Here is a 20,012-nt window from a genome sequence, read left to right as displayed (position 1 = left end):
TCACCCAGTTTCCCCACTTGTTAGCATTTTACACTGTTGTGGTACATTTGTCAAAAGTAAGAAGCTAACACTATGTTAGTATTAACTAAATTCCAGAGTTTATTTATATTTTACCACTTTTTCCATCAGTATTTTCTTTCTATTTCAGGATCCGATCCAGAGTACCACCTTGCATTTAGTTGCCAGATTTCTTTAGTCCTTCTGGTTTTTTAGGATCTTAGCAGTACTAAAGAGTCCTGGCTAGGTACCCTGTAGAATGTTCTCCAATCTCGGTTTGTTTTTCTTACAATTATAGTGTTGAGTTGTGGGTTTTTAAAATAATACCATAGAAGTGAAGTGTTCTTCTCATCACATCATATCAGAGGATACGTAATATTCACGTTATTACTGTGATGTCAACTTTTATCACCTGGTTGAGGTGCTGTTTGCCAGGTCTTTCCCCTGTAAAGTTCATATTTTCCTTTGCCTTTCTCTGTTCTTTAAAGATAAGTCACCGAGTTTAGCCCACTGTCAGTTTGTCAATTTTTTCTTTTCCTCCATGGATTACACTTTGGTATTATAGCTAAAACTTTAAGCCAAATTTCAACTCCTACAGATTTTCTCCTGTAGTTTACCTTAAAAGTTTGGTGCTGTTATGTATTACATTTAGGTCTCTTATCTATTTTTAGTTAGTTTTTGTATAAAGTGTGAGGAATGTCTCTAGCTTCTTTCATTGGCATAGGCACATCCAGTTGTTCCAGCACCATTTAAAGAGGCAGTCTTGTCAGAAACTCACAAGGCCATTTCCCATCAGACTCCCCTTCTGGGTGAAAGTTACCTGGATTGAGGGGGGCGTCTGTGAAGCAGTTTCTTATCCATCACTTCTCTGGTTCCTGGGAGGCATAGAACTTTTTATGTCTACCCTTTGGCTACAAATGCAGGCTATAAAATTACTTGGATGAAGCTTAGTTGGCTCCTCAATGACAGACCAACCCACTCCTTGTGTCATTTGTCATCTGGCCCTTCCAGCCACATATCATCCTGTGGTACTAAGGAAACAGGAAGGTGACACCATGTTGAATTTGCTGTTGGTGTTTGTATAAGTAATAAACTGTCTAAAGACATTTGGGCTCATTGTTTCCCTCCTGGCCAAACATTTGAAAATATGGCAAGCTAGACTAGCAGCTTCCACTGTGCTGCTGCTTAGACACTACTCAACTGCTTGACAGTTTGCTTTCTACCTGGAAAATCCTAGAGAAAACCTAGAAAACTGAAATGATGAAATTCAGCAAGGTGGCCAAATACAGTATTACAGCACAAATTATCAATAGCATTCCAACAAAGAAAAGCAGTGGGAAAGTAATAATGGAAAAAATTCTTTATTATAGTTATACCCAGATACTTTACATCACATAAGATAATAGACAATTTAAAGTAGAAAGGATCAAAGTTTACTAAGAATGTCAACTTTACAGGACCTCGGACAATTCACAAAGAGATAACGCAAAAAGATATTTATATTAGGAATACAAATACATTGTGATAACTATTAACTGAAAATGTTGATGGCTCTGAAAAGATCCTTTTGTTTTATGCTGTTTAAATGCTCTTAATGGCAGCTCCTTTGGGCAGAGCTGGCATAATTGACGATGGTCTTGATATCATATAAGATACAACATGCTTAGTCAATTCCCTGGGCAAGAGTAGACTCATAGACAATCAGATCTCCCTTAATAGGCCAGTACCAGTAACAATCAACCAGGTGGGAGTCGTCTCCTACCAAATGCTTGAAGATATCTTTGGCAAATAGTTCTCAATATACTTGGATGAAATGCCCATGTTGTGTTACACCTGTTTCAAAAGATCAGTAAATTAGATGGACATCTACTTGTTTCTAAGTCATCTCTCCTGCAAATCTTCTACTTGGTAGCAGTTTTCCTAGAGTCCTCTTAAGAGATAGCAAATATTTTTTTTCTTAGAATAATTTATGGAGATAGCAAAATCCTTAAAGGGAGCCCTGGGTGTAATATACCCAGCCTTCCATTACTTTGAGGTAAAAAAATAACAGTTGGTACCAAGTGGGACCTATTTTCTAGTTGCTGAATTCAAATGAGGTGTTGGGGGAACCAATCTTTGATTGGATGAAAAATAGAAAAAAGGATACATGTAAATGAGCTTCTTGGAGCTCACCCTGATTGGGTGGCATTAATACTCTGGTATCAACCACTCAGGAAGCAAAAGGCAATCAGATAGCCTAGTAGGTGATTATAGCTTCTACCAAGAGCACTATGAAATGATGTTCCCTACTGCAACTATTTTTTGTAGATTTCAGTTTCAACAACTTGAGAGATTGACCCCCTTAATCTAAGTCCATGTGGTATACTGTTGGCCTAGTTTGGGTCATATATCCCCTACCTACAATCAAATGTTGTTAGAGACCACCCCTGAATTGAGCAAAAACTATTTGACCTGGGGGTGGAGAATGACTTTGGAAAACATGGCACCTGGGCTAAGGCCCCAGTGTCTCCAGGACTGATTGAAATCCTCAGTAAATTAGAAAAATTCTAAACAATTTATAGAGAAGGTACTAGACTAGCATATTAGGTAACAGATTAAATCAAGATACTATCAAAGATTGAGAACATTATGAAGATGGTTTTATTTTACTTATTTATTGAAGTGTAGTTGACTTACAATGTCATGTTATTTTCAGGTGTGCAGCACAGAGATTCAGTCATGTATATATATTCTTTTCCATTATAGGTTATTACAAAATATTGAGTATAGTTCCCTGTGTTATACAGTAGGTCTGAAGATGGTATTTAAACACTGAAGAATAGCTTTAAACATGGCATGAAATGACATTTAAAGCCTCTAATCCAAAAGTAGAAGGATAGAACCTATCATTTCATTAGAGCACATACACAATAGTACTGTACAACCTTGGAAACAAAAACTGCAAAAGAACTATTTTATTCATAAGGGAAGGTGTTGATGCTGAGAGAAAATTAAACTGACTTTTTTTCCCTGCTGTGTTAACTTACTAGTTGACTGGGTGATTCACAACCAATGAATTATTAGTGTAACAAATGAATTATTAGCAAAAACCACAATAACTAGAACTTTAATTTAAAAAACTAATATGGCTCTTAACTGTCTTTGGTTTATGATATTCAAGTCCTAGTTGAAAAAAACTCCCAACTGGCATAGTTGTTGATGGCCTTGACACCCTCAGACACAGTGTGCTTGGTCACTTCGCCTGGCGGTAGGTTTCATAAATGTCTTCACATGTGGCCAAAGTTAAAAACTTGATTTTAGGGAGTTCCCCCTCTGATGAAGCAGGTTAAAGATCCAGCGGTTGTCTCTATGGTGGCTCCAGTCACTGCTGAGGTGTGGGTTCAATCCCTGGCCTTGGCACAGTGGGCTAAGTATCTGTGTTGCTGCTGCTTTGGCATAGGGCACAGGTGGGCTTGGATTCAATCCCTGGCCTTGGAACTTCCATATGCTATGGTTTCAGCTGGAAAAACAAAAAACAAAGAAACAAACAAAACACTTGCTTTTATTAAATCTAAGACTAGACTACCTTAAGCTTCTTTGACAACTACTATTATCTAACAACCAGAACCTAAGGTCAGTTCCCAGACTGGACTGTGGAATAGAGTCTGATCTGGAATGAGTGAGACACCTGCAAACCCTTTGACTCTGGAGTTCAGGGGAGAAATGGTGCCGCTAATCCCTGTAGAGTAATGAGGAGTGATTATGTGGTTAAACAATCATTTTCTAAGCTGTCCTTTTTGAAAGGCCAAATACTGAAGAGGCTGTGAAGTATAAAACAATAAGAATTGGAAAGGAAGAGATAACTGCTATCTTTATTTCAAAATACGTTTAGCTAGTCCAGTTCTATGGAAAATCATGTTGGAATATGGATTGTGGTTGCCTTTGATCTATGGATTATTCTGGGCTGTCTTGAAATTTTCATATTTTTGAACGTTCTTGTTCATGAAAATGTTGTTTCTATATTTAGTCCTGCTTTATTTTATTTATTTATGTTTTTTGACATTTCGGGACCGCATCCGCGGCATATGGAGGTTCCCAGGCTAAGGGTCTAATCGGAGCTGCAGCTGCCAGCCTACACCAGAGCCACAGCAATGCCAGATCCGAGCCGAATCTATGACCTACACCACAGCTCACGGCAATGCCAGATCCTTAATCCACTGAGCAAGGCCAGAGATCGAACCCAGAACCTCATGGTTCCTAGTCAGATTAGTTTTGGCTGCACCACGATGGGAACTCCTAGTCCTACTTTAATACCTTTTGCAGTTTTCTATGTAAAGACGCTTCCATATTTTTTGTTAGGTTTGTTCCTATGTCTTAGCTCTTTTTTGTTGCTATTGTGTTCCTTTATTGCTATTGTGAATTATATCCTTTTCTTTATAATATCACATTTTGTTTGAGGTTGGTAACTAAAAATGCAATCTGATTTTATTTTTATTTTTTTTATTTATTTAAATTTTTTTATTGTGATTTCTTGGGCCACTCCCGCGGCATATGGAGGTTCCCAGGCTAGGGGTCTAATCAGAGCTGTAGCCACTGTCCTACACCAGAGCCACAGCAAGTCGGGATCCGAGCCGCATCTGCGACCTACACCACAGCTCACAGCAACGCCAGATCCTTAACCCACTGAGCAAGGCCAGGGATCGAACCCGCAACCTCATGGTTCCTAGTTGGATTTGTTAACCACTGAGCCAGACGGGAACTCCGCAATCTGATTTTAAATGTCACTTTTATATCTGTCAAACTTACAACACTCTTATAAATTATAGTAATTTATGTATAGAATTTTTGTTTTTCTATGTAGACAATAGTATCATCTATTGATAATTATAGTCTTCCTTCTTTTCCAATCATTTCCCATTTTTCTCCTGTGTTATTATGTTAGCTATACTTTCCAGTCTAGTGTTAAAAATATGTGGTAGCAAGCATCTCTCTTATGTACCTGATTTTAACAGGAAAGTTCACCTTCGTGTGGAATGTTTTTCTGGTTTTATAAATGTTCTTTAATTTCAATTTAGTTTAAATTTTATTTGAATTTCAATCTACTCTCATTTTGCAGGGAATGCTTTCCTTTATCATTTTGTTGAACTACATATAGAAATCTATGGTTCCTGATGTAGATTGCTAACCCCAACTTTTTAATTTAATTATATTTGATTCTTTTGAATAAGGTGGATTTTAAAAAATTACTTTCCATCATGAATAGCATTACATTTCAAAGGTGTTGGTAATAATAATAATGATGGCAAATGATGACTTTCATGTATTGATTTTTTATTATATGCAAAATACGGTGAGTGGTTTTATTTTATTTCATGATGAATCCCTGTTGCTTTCAATGATCTCTGAATAAGTGAGAATCAAAATAAAATACACTTGTTCCTAGACCCAGATGGTCAGCAAATGTGTCTGGAGGTAAACTAAGCATAGTATAATTTATAGAACCCAGGCTAATTAGAAGATGCAATGCTATCTTACTTACTTGATAGTTCTGAGATTCTTTCTACAACACAAATAGCAAATTAATTTTGTTCACCGTCTTATTTGGAAACACATAACCCCTCAACAGATTAGCACTCGTAATTGTCTTCCATGTCTTCTCCTAAAAATTATATTTGTCACTAATGTTCTCTTTCCTTTCCCATGGCTGCTGTCTTCAATAGCATAAGATTTTGCAGTTTTAGCTAGTCATTTCTAGTCTGTAGTTGCTGAAGTAAGTAAGGGGCATTAAAACTAGGAAGTTGACTAGAAGAAAGCCATATCTAAGGACAGAAGCAAGGAGTATCTGCAGTATGGCAATCTAGCACATAATTGAATGTGTTGTGTAGATAAGAAAAAACTTACCATCCTGCTCAACTGATAAAAGACAAAAATAGTAGAGATGGTCTTCCAGTATGAGCTTGATGATCAGACTGACCCCATTAGTTATAGAGATGATGAGGCCAAACAGGAGTTTGACTTGAACTTGAAGCAAAAAGGGTTTTCCAGTATCATGATGGGGTCTTAAGGTTATGAGCAGACATAACATGTCATTTGCTTTCATGATTTAGAATGTGTGTGAAAAAGCAGCCAAGCTCCAGAGAATGACCATTATCATTTGGTCAAGTCTTTCATTTCAGGATGTTTTTTAATGGCCACACCCATGGCATATTGAAGTTCCGTGGGGCCTGGGATTGAATCTGAGCCACAGCTGTGGCAACCTGGGATCCTTTAACCCACTGCATCATGCTGGGGATCAAACCCGTACCTCCACAGCAACCCTCACTGCTGCAGTTGGATACTTAACCCACTGTACCACAGCAGGAACTCCCCGTTTCAAGATTTTTAGATTCATCTGGTATGATTACTTGACAGCTGCCCTTGATTCACCTGAATCACTGCTGAACATTATGAGTTTGGGGCAGACTGTGCACATGAGAGGTGCTTCCTCTGACAGGATCCATCCTGGCCTTCTAGACTAGACACAGCAAAGGCTTTCTGTGATCACAATGGGATTGTACATTGGTGCCCTCTGAGACATTACTCAAATTCAGAGCCAACATTCTGCTGAGTTGTTGTGTGTCTAATTATTAACAACAGTTGTTCACAGCCTTATGAAAATATTTTGGAGGGTAACCTTAACAGTTACTGAAAGAGAAATGTGTACCCTAGTCTCTCTAATAATTCTTGTGACTAAAGCAAAGCAATTTAAAAGCCAACCCATTTCAAAAGGGAAACATAAATTTTTTAAAGGCGGATATCACAATCTAAGACAAGAAAATATTTCAATTATGTTTAAGTGTTTAAAAATTAATTATAGAAATGAGGCAAAGCTGGAACAGAGACAAATCAAACAAAGTAGAATGCAAGAACAAACAACTCATGAGCATTTTAAAATGAAGTTAAAAATTAAATTGCAAAACCAAGTCACATTTTCTGACCTGGATAATAATGCAAGGTTAGATGCATTTGAATTGTAAAGTTGCTGGTTATTTATTGTAGGGTCCAGAGTCCTTCAAAAATGACTCAGGGAAAAATCTTTTACACAGAAAGTTGAAATTTACATTCCTGGAGTTCCTGTCATGGCTCAGTGGTTATCAAATCCGACTAGGAACCATGAGGTTGTGGGTTCGATCCCTGGCCTTGCTCAGTGGGTTAACGATCCGGCATTGCCAGGAACTGTGGTGTAGGTTGCAGATGCGGCTCGGATCCTGAGTTGCTGTGGCTCTGGCCTAGGCTGGCGGCTACAGCTCTGATTAGACCCCTAGCCTGGGAACCTCCATATGCCATGGGTGTGGCCCTAGAAAAGACCAAAAAAAGACAAAAACAAACAAAAAAGAAAAAGAAGGAAATTTACATTCCTTACTTCTACATAATTGACTTTGATTATCCATGCTTCAATTTCCAAAATGCAGATGGACAAATCTGTTTTTCTTTTCTTATTTCATAATGAATACAATAAAACTCAACTGAAAGAATTGTGAGGAGGACATATAATAAATGCTTGGAAAAAGCAGCTTGGACTCCCCAAGACCCAGGCACCTCTTTCAGAGTCCTTGATCTCAGTGATAGACTTTGCTAGGATCCCACTCCTCCACCAGGATCCTGGGAGGTGGTTTACTCTTCCACAGTAGAGTCCAAATAGGTTTAAATAGTTGAACTCAAAATCAAAAGCTTTCTGCAGGGACCATAAACTAAGCACTGAGAAGGAACTTAAAATCAAAGCAACGAGTGGGAGCTTAAGCCAGAAGAGCTCATAGGAGTGCAGAACTAGGTTTAATTCTCCATGGCAGAGACAGATTCCAAGGCTTTTGTAGGGAAAGGTGTCTGGTCTGCAAGCACAGAGAATGCACGGAGCTGAAAATGAACCATCTACCTAAAGCTGGGGATCTAAAGGCATTGCTTCATCTCTGAGACAAAGACAAGCAGAGCCACATGCAAATTTGGAAAGCAGTGAGAATGTTTTACCTAGGAATATAGGTAAAAACAAGTCAACCAAAAGAAACTGAGAGAGGTTGGCCTTCACTGTGCCTCTGTGGATGTTCCAAATTCATGTTGCTTATTCCCCAAAGTGAGTTACAGAGTGGCTTGAACTGTATGACAACATGTCACAAATATTAGAAATTTATATTATTTTATAGACTTTGTGAACTTACCTATAGACAGCAAAAATAGAAAAATATGGAGAAACTAACTTCACTAAACCAATGTGAGATTTTTTTTTCTTTTGTTTTTTCTTCGTCTTCTTTTTTTTTGTCCATACTTGCAGCTTGTGGAAGTGTGGAGGTTTCCAGGCCAGGGATCGAACCCACACCACAGCAGTGACCTGGGTGGCTGCAGTGACAATGCTCTGATACTTAACCTGCTGAGTCACACAGGAACTCCCGATGTGAGATATTTTTGTTATTGTTATTCCTATGTGTATGTGTGAGGAAAGGGGAAAGGACCAGGGAAAGCAACAGAAGTTCAAGTTTATCTGCAATGTTGCAGTTCAGTATTTCAAAGGAAAAAAAAATTAACAAGATTTCAAAGGGAAAAAACCCCACAAAAATAGTGAAGAAGAGGAAAAACAAAAAAGTACTAAATGTCTATATTTAATTATAATAGCTTCTTTTTTAACTTTTTCAAAACTGAACCACCATTAAAGATACAACAAAGCAAAGCAAAAACAAAATGCAGATGTCTTAGAGAATGCATCTGGGGTTTTGAGGAGATAGGCCTTAAGGAAAAGTCGAGAATCTCACGGCAGAGAAGCCCTTGCAACTGCCAAGGCGAGTCACATTCCGAGTCCTCAAGCACACTTTTCCTGAAAAATTTCTCCAAAGACCACTTGGCCAGAAGCCTTCTCATTCAACTCCATGGTTGATGAGTCTCATTAATGATTAGCTGTTCAAGCCCCAGGTGGCAAAGCATCCCTAGCTGCCTCCGGTAAACCTGTGGAGGGAAAGAGAGCAGAGCAGGTTCTAAGGTGAAGTCATCCCTTAGACACTAAGTTGGTAAGTCACTTTTCTTTTTCTTTTTTTTTTTTTTTTTTTTTTTTTTTTTGCTTTTTTAGGGCTGTGCTTACAGGCTAGGGATCGTATCAGAGCTACAACTGTCAGCCTATGCCACAGTCACAGCAACTCGGGATCCAAGCCGTGTGTCACAGCTCACAGCAATGCCGGATCCTTAACCCACTAAGCAAGCCCAGGGATTGAACCTGCCTCCTCCTGGATACTAGTCGGGTTTGTTAACCGCTGAGCCATGAAGGGAACTTCCTTAGTCACTTATTTTGGTGTTGCTACAAAAGATCTTAAAGGTCCTTTCTGTGTAACAATTGGCAATTTTTGTATACCCTTCTCTAAGTTGCAGGTTTTCTCATATTGATTTTTAAAATGTGCATGAAAATGTAAAAGCCTGTTTCCTTAACGAGGAGAAGAGGAGAGAGATAGAAGTAGAAAGCTGAAGTTTTTCACCCATCACCTATAAACTTTGAGTGTCTTCCGCAATTGAGACAATGGCAATTGTGAAAGACAATTTCAAGAAACAGGTGATCTGGTGAGATGTTTACAGGCTGAGTTTGAGGAATTACATTTTGATGTAAATTGCCTGGGTTAACAATTACTAACAGTAACATCATAATTTCTGTTGTAGCAGCAGTTGGTAGGACACACAGGAAGAGTTGTAGAGTAGTGTGAAGGAACATTCCAGATAAGAAACCACTGGCAACGAAATTCGATTCCTTACATGGAGAATCATTTCTCCCCACAAAGGTTGAGCAGGGATTTTCTCCCGAGCACACTCACAGCAGCCACCAGGCTATTGCCAGTGTCCTGAAGGACTCCAGCCTTTCTGTAATCAAGTTCATTGCCTTAGTTTCCTACTCAGATTAGGTAAGGTTCTGGGCATTGACACGAGACAGGGCTGGGGATGACTCTGGCCTAAGACAGCATCTAGTGGAATGTCAGAACCAGTGCCATGGTGTGAAGTTTAACCAACCTAAAATGCCTGGGGATAGAAGAGGAAATATTGCAATGAGGCAAGATGATGGACTCTAGGACCAGCGGAGAGTGGTAGGTGGGCTTAGGGCAATTGGAAGGAGGTGGTCAGGGAGAATCCTCAAGGCAGAGATGTAGAAGTTACAATTTTTCTGGTGGTATTTGTGGCCTCAGAGAAATGAGAGAGAGTGCTATTAGTAGGAGCCCCCCCTACCCACCCCAAGTCATTAAACCTAGTGGTCTCTGTAGAAAGGTGAACCTCAGTGTGATTCCCTGTGGACACTGCTTCGAACATCTCAGGATGCAGCATCTCAGGATGCCACATACAGTCCCTGACTCAAGCAACCAGCAGGATTTTCTGGACCAATAGTGGAAAATAAGGCAGCTGTTAAAAAATATACATGTGTATATAACTATACATGTGTGTTTATATATACACACATATATATACATATACACACACATATATAGTTTCTTTTTTACAGCCTTAGGTATTGGAGGCTAACTGGAGTGGAATTGTATTACCCTTGCAACCTCACTGCCAGGGCATCCAGAAAAGTCTCTCTTTCTTTTCCTTTTTTTTTTTTTTTTTTTTTTTTTTTTTTTTTTTTTTTGGTGTGTGGTTTTAGGGCCACACCAGCAGCATATGGAGGTTCCCAGGCTAGGGGTTGAATCATAGCTGTAGCTGCTGGCCTACACCACAGCCATAGCAACCAGGATTCAAGCCACATCTTTGACCTACACCACAACTCGCAGCAACTCTGGATCCTTAACCTGATGAGCAAGGCCAGGGGTCAAATCTGTATTCTCATGGATGCTAGTCAGATTCGTTTCCATTGAGCCATAACAGGAACTCCCAGAAAACTTTCTTGAGGTCACCAAGCTTCCCTGGAATTCAGATGTTCCATTGGCAGCCAAATGTTCTCAGAACTTTCCTTTATGTGGATCCCTATTTTCTATGTTCAACCACCTGTTTAGCTGTGTGAGTAAATAAATTATAAAATCTCCTAGGAGAGTGATCACCATGTTATGTGATCACATCTGCTGGAATTGGGCACTTAGGTTTCTAAGACAAGGCATACCTGGTTGTCTAGAATAAAGATAATAGAAAACTGGAAGTAATTTGACATTCAGAATGTTCCAGTCCAAAGAGTCCACAGCAGAGTTGATGGTAAAGTCTCCCAGCCACAGAATTACATTGACTGACATCATAACAAACATGGAAGTGAGAATAAATATCACACGTGGGGAAAAGCTGTTAATGAAAACAACATATCCCTGTTTATACTGCCAGGTTGTGCAAGACAATGTAGATGGCCATATCTTCGTCACTTAGTAAAGATCTCCCAATCTTTGCACTTAGGGCAATTTCCCTGGGTACAAAGGCCTATTTTTAAAAAAATTGAAGTAGAGTTGGTTTTAATATTGTGTTAGTTTCAGGTGTAAAAGGCCTATTTTTAAAGTGTCCTGGCCACACCATGGAATTAGAGTACCCAGTGCCAAGATATGAAGAGGCATCTCTTCAAAGAAAATATGTTGATAGCAAATAAACACATGAAAATATGCTCAACCTCATTAGATAAATGCAAATTAAAACCATGATATTACTATATATCCTAGAATGTCTAAAATTAAAAAAACTGACCACAGCAAATTGTTGAATATGTAGAGGATCTGGAACTCTCTCACACATTGCTAGTGAGAATGTAAAATGATACAACCACTTTGGAAAGCAATTTGTCATTTTCTTAAAAAGTTAAACCTATACTTGCCATATGACCCAGCCATTCCATTCATAGGTATTTAAGAGAAATGAAAGCACATGTCTAAATGAAGTCCTATGCATGAATGTTTATAGCAGCTTCATTTGTAATGGCCACAAACTGCAAACAATGCAATTTTTCAACAAAAGGTGAATGGATAAACAAATTTTGGTAAAGCCATGCAGAAAAGTATGATGACGTATTAATATGCACAGTAGAGACGAATCACAAAATAATTATGCTGAGTGAATTAAGTCAGGGAAAAAAGTAAAGACACGGCGTATAATTCTATTTCTATTAAATTTCTAGAAAATGTGAGCTAATCTATATCGCTAAAAGAAGATTATTAGCCAGAGGTGGAAGAGCAGGATGAATGGGGTGGAGCGGGGAGATGCTGCAAGAGAGGATTACAAAAGGATAGGAGGAAACTTTTAGGGGGTGAGGTGGAAGTTACTATTTTGATGCATTTATTGTCTCATCCTTCAAAACTTTTGAAATTATACAGTTTATATTTATTTATTTAATGTGCTTATTTCTTTATCTATTTACCATGTCTGTGGCATGAGGAAAATCCCCAGGCTGGGGATCGAACCTGAGCCATAGCAGTGACAACACTTGAATCCTTCCGCTAGGCCACCAGAGAACTCCTGGAATTATACACTTTAAATAAACATAGTTGTACATGAGTTATACCTCAAATAATGTTATTTAAGAAAAAAAAGAATAGAAATAGATACATCCAAAGACCACACTCAAGTAGGATAAAGTAATTTCATTTAAATGTAATTATTTTAAAGCCATGATTCCATAATAACTCTCTAAAAAAGGGATATGAATTTATATCCTGAAACTTCACCAAATTCACTGATGAGTTCTAAGTTTTATGGTAATGTCTTTAGGATTTTCTAGGTATAGTATTATGTCATCCACAAGCAGTGATAATTTTACTTCTTCTTTTCCAATATGTATTCCTTTTATTTCTTTTTCTTCTCTGATTGCCATTGCTAGGACTTCCAAAACTATATTGAATAACAGTGGTGAAAGTGGACATCCTTGTCTTGTTCCTGATCTTAGCAGAAATAACTTCATAAATATGCATTTCATAAATGCCATAGAGATTTAATGTATGGTTATAGTTATTCCCCCAATACAATTTTTTTATACTGTATGTATGGTGACCCAGTTACACATACATGTACACATTCTATTTTTGCACATTGTCATGCTCCGTCATAAGTGACTAGACATAGTTCCCACTGCAACACAGCAGGATCTCATTGCTAATCCATTCCAAAGACAATCGTTTATATCTATTAATGCCAAGCTTCCCAACCACCCACTCCCTCCCACTCCCCCTTGGCAACCACAAGTCCATTCTCCAAGTCCATGACTTTCTTTTCTGTAGAAAGGTTCATTTGTGCTGTATATTAGATTCCAGATATAAGTGATATCATATGGTATTGTCTTTCTCTTTCTGACTTACTTCACTTAGTATGAGAGTGTTTAGTTCCATCCATGTTGCTGCAAATGACATTATTTTCTTCTTTTTTATGGCTGAGTAGTATTCCATTGTGTATATATACCACATCTTCCTAATCCGATCATCTGTTGATGGACATTTGGGTTGTTTCCATGTCTTGGCTATTGTGAATAGAGCTGCAGTGAACATGCAGGTACATGTGTCTTTCTTAAGGCAAGTTTTGTCCGGATATATGCCCAAGAGTGGGATTGCTGGGTCATTTGGTAGTTCTATGTATAGTTTTCAAAGGTATCTCCATACTGATCTCCATAGTGGTTATACCAGCTTACATTCCCACCAACAGTGCAGGAGGGTTCCCTTTTCTCCACACCCCCTCCAGCATTTGTTATTTGTGGACTTATTAATTTTGGCCATTCTGTCTGGTGTGAGATGATATCTCATGGTAGCTTTGATTTGCATTTCTCTAATAATCAGGGATGTTGAGCATTTTTTTTCATGTGCTTGTTGGCCATCTATACATCTTCCTTGGAGAAATGTCTATTCAGGTCTTTTGCCCACTTTTCAATTGGGTTGTTAGCTTTTTTGCTGTTGAGTTGTATAAATTGCTGATATATTCTAGAGATTAAGCCCTCGTCAGATGCATCATTTGACACTCCTTTCTCCCATTCTATAAGTTGTCTTTTTGTTTTCTTTTTGTTTCCTTTGCTGTGCAAAAGCTTTTCAGTTTGATGAGGTCCCATGGGTTTATTTTTGCTCTTATTTCTGTTGCTTTGGGAGACTGACTTGAGAAAATATTCATAAGATTGATGTCAGAGTATGTTTTGCCTGTGTTCTCTTCCAGAAGTTTGATGGTGTCTTGTCTTACATTTAAGTCTTTCAGCCATTTTGAGTTTATTTTGGTGCATGGTGTGAGAGTGTGTTCTAGTTTCACTGATTTTCATGAAGCTGTCCAGGTTTCCCAGCAATGCTTGCTGAAAAGACTGTCTTTTTCCCATTTTATGCTCTTGCCTCCTTTGTCAAAGATTAATTGACCATAGGTGTCTGGGTCTATTTCTGGGTTCTCTATTCTGTTCCACTGGTCTGTATGTCTGTTTTGATACCAGTACCACACTGTCTTGATGACTCCGGCTTTGTAATATTGCCTGAAGTCTGGGAGAGTTATGCCTCTTGCTTGGTTTTTGTTCTTCAGAACTGCTTTGGCAATTCTGGGTCTTTTGTGGTTCCATGTAAATTTTTGGATTGTTTGTTCTAGTTCTGTGGAAAATGTCATGGGTAATTTGATAGGGATTGCACTGAATCTTTGGGTAGTATGGCCATTTTTACAATATTAATTTTTCGAACCCAGGAGTATGGAATATCTTTCCATTTCTTTACATCTTCTTTAATTTCTTTGATTAATGTTTTATAGTTCTTGGCATATAAGTCCTTTACCTCCTTGGTCAGGTGTATTCCCAGGTATTTGATTTTTTTAGGTGCAATTTTAAAAGGTGTTGTATTTTTGTATTCCTTTTCTAATATTTCATTGTTAGTATACAGAAATGCGACTGATTTCTGAATGTTAATCTTATATCCTGCTACTTTGCTGAATTTGTTGATCAGTTCAATTAGTTTTTGGGTTGTATCCTTAGGGTTTTCTATATATAATATCATGTCATCTGCATACAGTGACAGTTTTACCTCTTCTCTTCCTATTTGGATGCCTTTTATTTCTTTCGTTTGTCTGATTGCTGTGGCTAGGACTTTCAGAACTATGTTGAATAGCAGTGGTAAGAGTGGACATCCCTATCTTGTTCCAGATTTTAGTGGGAAGGCTTTCAGCTTTTCTCCATTGAGTATTATATTTGCTGTGGGTTTGTCATCAATGCCTTTGATTATGTTAAGGTATGTTCCCTCTATACCCACTTTGGTAAGAGTTTTTATCATTAATGGATGTTGGACTTTGTCAAATGCTTTTTCTGCATCTATTGAAATGATAATGTGGTTTTTGACTTTTCTTTTGTTAATGTAGTGTATGATGTTGATTGATTTGCATGTGTTGAACCATCCTTGTGCACCTGGGATGAATCCCACCTGGTCGTAGTGTATGATCTTTTTTATATGTTGTTGGATTCAGATGGCTAAAATTTTGTTGAGAATTTTTGCGTCTATATTCATCAAAGAAATTGGCCTATAGTTTTCTTTTTTGGTGGTATCTTTGTCTGGTTTTGGAATTAGGGTGATGGTGGTGTCATAGAACGTCTTTGGGAGTATTCCTTCTTCTTCAACCTTTTGAAAAAGTTTAAGGAGTGTGGATATAAGTTCCTCTTTGTACATTTGGTAGAATTCACCTGTGAAGCCATCCAGTCCTGGACTTTTATTTGCAGCGAGTGTTGTTATGACATATTCAATTTCATTTCTAGTGATTGGTCTGTTCACTTGATCTATTTCTTCTTGATTTAGTTTTGGCAGGCTGTAAGTCTCTAGAAAGTTGTCCATTTCTTCCAGGTTGTCAAATATGTTGGCATACAATTGTTCATAGTATTCTCTCATGGTTTTTTGTATTTCTGTAGTATCCATTGTGACGTCTCCTTTTTCATTTCTGATTTTGTTTATTTGGGTTTTTTCTCTCCTCTTCTTGGTGAGTCTAGCCAGAGGTTTGTCAATTTTGTTTACCTTTTCAAAGAATCAGCTCTTGGTTTTGTTTATTTCTTCAATTGTTTTTTTTTAATCTCTATTGATTTCCTCTTTGATCTTTATGATTTCCTTCCTTCTGCTGACTTTAGGTTTTGTTTGTTCTTCTTTTTCTAAGTCATTTAGGTGGTGGGTTAAGTTGTCAATTTGAGATTTTTCTTCTTTTTTGAGGAAGGCCTGTATTGCTATGAACTTCCCTCTGAGAAATGCTTTTGTGGCATTCCATAGATTTTGAGTGGATGTGTCTTCATTATCATTTGTCTTGAGGTATTTTTTAATTTACTTCTTGATTTCCTCATTGACACATTGGTTTTTTAGTAGCATGTTGTTTAGTCTCCATGTAGTAAGTTGTTTTATCATTTCTTTTCCTATGGTTGATTTCTAGTTTCATGCCATTGCAGTCAGAGAAGATATCTGAAATAATTTCTATACTCTTAAATTTGTTGAGGTTAGCTTTGTGCCCCAGTATGTGATCAATTTTTGAGAATGTTCTATGTGTCCTTGAGAAGGATGTATATTCTGATTTTTTTGGATGTAATGTCCTGAAAATGTCAATTAAGTCTAATTTTTCTATTGTTTCCTTTAAGATCTCTGTTGCCTTATTGATTTTCCTTTTTTTTTTTTTTTTTTTTTTTTTTGTCTTTTTGCCTTTTCTAGGTCCACTCCCATGGCATATGGAGGTTCCCAGGCTAGGGGTCTAATCAGAGCTGTAGCCACCGGCCTATGCCAGAGCCACAGCAACATGGGCTCTGAGCCGCGTCTGCGACCTACACCACAGCTCATGGCAACGCCGGATCCTTAACCCACTGAGCAAGGCAAGGGATCGAACCCGCAACCTCATGCTTCCTAGTCGGATTCGTTAACCACTGCGTCACAATGGGAACTCCTCCTTATTGATTTTCTGTTTAGAGGATCTGTCCATTGTTGTGAGTGGGGTGTTAAAGTCTCCTACTATGATCGTATTCCCATTGATTTCTCATTTTATGTCTGTTAGTATTTGTTGTAGGTATCTGGGTGCTCTTATATTAGGGGCATATATATTGATGATTGTAGTATCCTCTTCTTGAATGGCTCTTTTAACCATTAAATAGTGTCCTTCTTTGTCTTTCTTTATGGCCTTTATTTTGTCTGATATGAGTATTGCAACTCCTGCTTTCCTGCCTTGTCCATTGGCATGAAATATCTTTTCCCATCCCCTCACTTTCAATCTATATGTGTCTTTTGCTCTAAGGTGAGTTTCTTGTAGGCAGCAGATTGAAGGTTTTTGCTTTTTTATCCAATGTGCCACTCTGTGTCTTATGATTGGAGCATCTAGTCCATTGACATATAAGGTGATTATTGATAGATACGTATTTATTCCCATTTTAAACTATGTTTTCCAGTTGATTCTATGTTTCTCTTTTCTTCTTTTCTTTTTTGGGTTGGATGGTTTCTATTTATTTTATGCTTGAGGACTTTTCAGTTTTTGTGAATCTAATGTTTGGTTTTGATTTGTGGTTGCCCTGTTTTTTAACCACATTAAGCCCTTCCTATATCTGCTTGCTTTTGCCTGATAGTCATATAGGCTCAAACACATCATTAAAACAAAAAAAAAGAATTATATTTTCTTACTTTCCTTCCCCACATTGTATGATTTTGATGTCTTTTTTTTTTAACACCTTCATGTTTAGATCTGTATGATGGCTTATTTAAGTGATCGCTTTCAAATTGTGGTTTCCTCCATCCTAATTCTTCTCTTTCTCTTTTTTTTTTCTCTCTCTCTTTTTTTTAATTTAGAGAAGCCCTTTCAGTATTTCTTTTAGATTGGGTTTATATTGCTGTACTCTTCTAGCTTTTGTTTGTTGGAGAAATTCTTTATTTCCCCTTCTAATTTAAATGCTGTTCTTACTGGATAGAGTATTCTAGGTTGCAAATTTTTTTCTTTTCAGCACTTTAAATATATCTTGCCACTCCTTTCTGGCCTGTAGTGTTTCTGTAGAGAAATCATCTGATAGCCTTATGGGGGTTCCCTTATAATTAATGCTTTGCTTTTCTCTTGCTGCCTTTAGAATCCTCTCTTTAACTTTTGCCATTTTTATTATAATATGTCTTGGTGTGGGCCTGTTTGGGTTCAGCTTTTGGGGGGCCCTCTGTGCTTCCTGTATCTTGATATCAGTATGCTTTAGATTTGGAAAGTTTTCAGCCATAATTTCTTCAAATGTATTTTCAATCCCCTTTTCTTCTTCTTTTATTTCTGGAATTCCTATTATATGTAGATTGTCCTGCTTTATATTATCCCGTAGGTCTCTTATATTGCTTTTGTGTTTTTTAATTTGGTTTTCTGTCTGCTGTCCTGATTGGGTGATTTCCATTATTTTATCTTCCACATCACTAATTTGTTCCTCTGCATTATTCATTCTGCTCTTTATTGCCTTAAGCTCAGTTTGTATCTCTGCAAATGAATTTTCTAGTTTTTCTTGGCTCCTCATATTTTCTAGTTCCTTTCTAAAGGAATCTGCATTACTGTTAATATCCTCTCTTAATTCCTTCAGTATTTTCAATACCTCCCGTTTGAACTCAATGTCTGTCAGAATGCAGAGGTCTGTTTCATTGTTGTCTGCTTTAGGCGAATTTTCCTGTTCCTTTAACTGGGAATGTTTTCTGTACTCCTTCATCTTGCTTGTGTTTTTCTTTTTCTGTGAGTCCGGGGAAGCCAAACTGTAGTCTTGTAAGGCTACTTCTTTGCAATAATACCCCTTTGTATTTTTTGGGGGGGTCACCATTTATTTTTGGTGTGGGAGTTTGAATGTTTGCTGTCTCTTTCTTCGATGTGAGCAGGCTGTTGTTCCCAGGATGCTCAGTGTGTTTTCAGGGAGAAGAAGGTAAAGAGTAGGGCCAGCAGTCAGTGCCTGGTCATTGGGTTCTCAGTAGCAGCAAGGACCCGCAGGAATGTGGCACAGGCTACTCCTAGTTGCAGTGCTCTCCAGAGCCTGAGTCTCAGCACCCTGCCCCCACCCGAGTGTCTCAGGCTGTTGTGTCTGGGCTGGTGGTTCAGATGATCTGTGTGGCTCTCACTCTGCTTTGCTGTTCTCAGTCCAGCTGCTACGCTTTTCTCGGTGACTTTGAGGTCCCGCCGACTCAGCCAATCTTTCCTCAGTTAGGTGGCTTCCCAGGAGGTGGGTTCCTTTTCTCCTTCACAGCTCCCTCTCAGGAATGCTAGTCCCATCCTGATTCCTTTTATCTCTCTTTTTTTCTTTTGTTCTACCCAATTATGACAAGAGTTTCTTGCCATTTTTGGAGGTTTAAGTTCTCCTGCCAGCATTCAGTTGATGTTCTGTGCCAGTAGTTTTACATGTAGATGTGTTTTTTGATGTGTTTGTGGAAGAAGATGTGCGTGACCTCTTACTCCTCCACCATCTTGCTCTGCCCCCCCCACTATAAATATTTAAGGTGATATATATCATTACACCAGCAACCACTTTATAATATGTAAATATATCAAAGTAATATGATCTACACCTTAAATTTATACAATGTTACATGTCAAATTTATCCAGTAAAAATTGTATCATCTCATTACCCAAGTGTCTAACTATTGATGGCACACTTATCAGCAATACTCACGGTAGGGTTAAATAGGCAAGTAGTATGAGAGTTGTCAGGGCTACCAGAAGCCAGATTCTCAGGTGCAATAGAGGAGGCCAGAGGAGCACAGCTCCAAGGTGACCCTCATTTGAAGTAGCTCTAACAATGATGACAATAAATTACATAGCAACCACTTGCTGAGCACTAGGCATGCACAGTCTATTGCATCCTTACAAATCTTTGATGAAGGTCCTGCTGCTGCTATTGCTGTTGTTGTTCTTATTATTATCAATAGATGGGAAAATGAAACATACAAATTTGCTCCTGGTAGCACTTGGCATGTCAGGTAATTCACAAGCCTGGATTTGAACTTAGAAATGCTTGGCCCCGAGTCCAGCTCTCTTAAACTGGTACACAGCATTCTAGATCCTAAATAATAAGCATTTCCAAGACCTAGGCATAGTATACCCATTATATTGAGCCAAGGATGAGTAATGATCCTCCTTATACCCCATCCAGATGGAATGGTCCAGATTTGTTTGTCTG

General features: G+C 38.2%; 2 protein-coding genes across 4 annotated transcripts in view; both read left to right on the top strand.

The window, feature by feature from the left end:
* Positions 1-20,012, top strand: part of SLC17A3 (solute carrier family 17 member 3) — a 51,958-nt gene that overhangs the window by 8,735 nt on the left and 23,211 nt on the right. The window contains exon 1 of one of the 3 annotated variants that reach the window (XM_021098418.1): positions 8,903-9,008. The exons of the other annotated variants lie outside the window; for them this stretch is intronic. The gene's annotated coding sequence lies outside the window, so the exon portion shown is untranslated. Of the gene's footprint in view, positions 1-8,902; positions 9,009-20,012 lie in introns of those variants that run through there. 3 annotated transcript variants of the gene reach the window in all.
* Positions 1-20,012, top strand: part of SLC17A2 (solute carrier family 17 member 2) — a 66,952-nt gene that overhangs the window by 28,479 nt on the left and 18,461 nt on the right. The gene's annotated exons all lie outside the window — the stretch shown is intronic.

Source organism: Sus scrofa, chromosome 7 (genome assembly GCF_000003025.6).
Source record: "Sus scrofa isolate TJ Tabasco breed Duroc chromosome 7, Sscrofa11.1, whole genome shotgun sequence".
NCBI classification, from domain to species: Eukaryota; Metazoa; Chordata; class Mammalia; order Artiodactyla; family Suidae; genus Sus; species Sus scrofa.
Note: the sequence above shows the minus strand (reverse complement) of the source record. Positions and strands in the feature narration are given on the sequence as shown.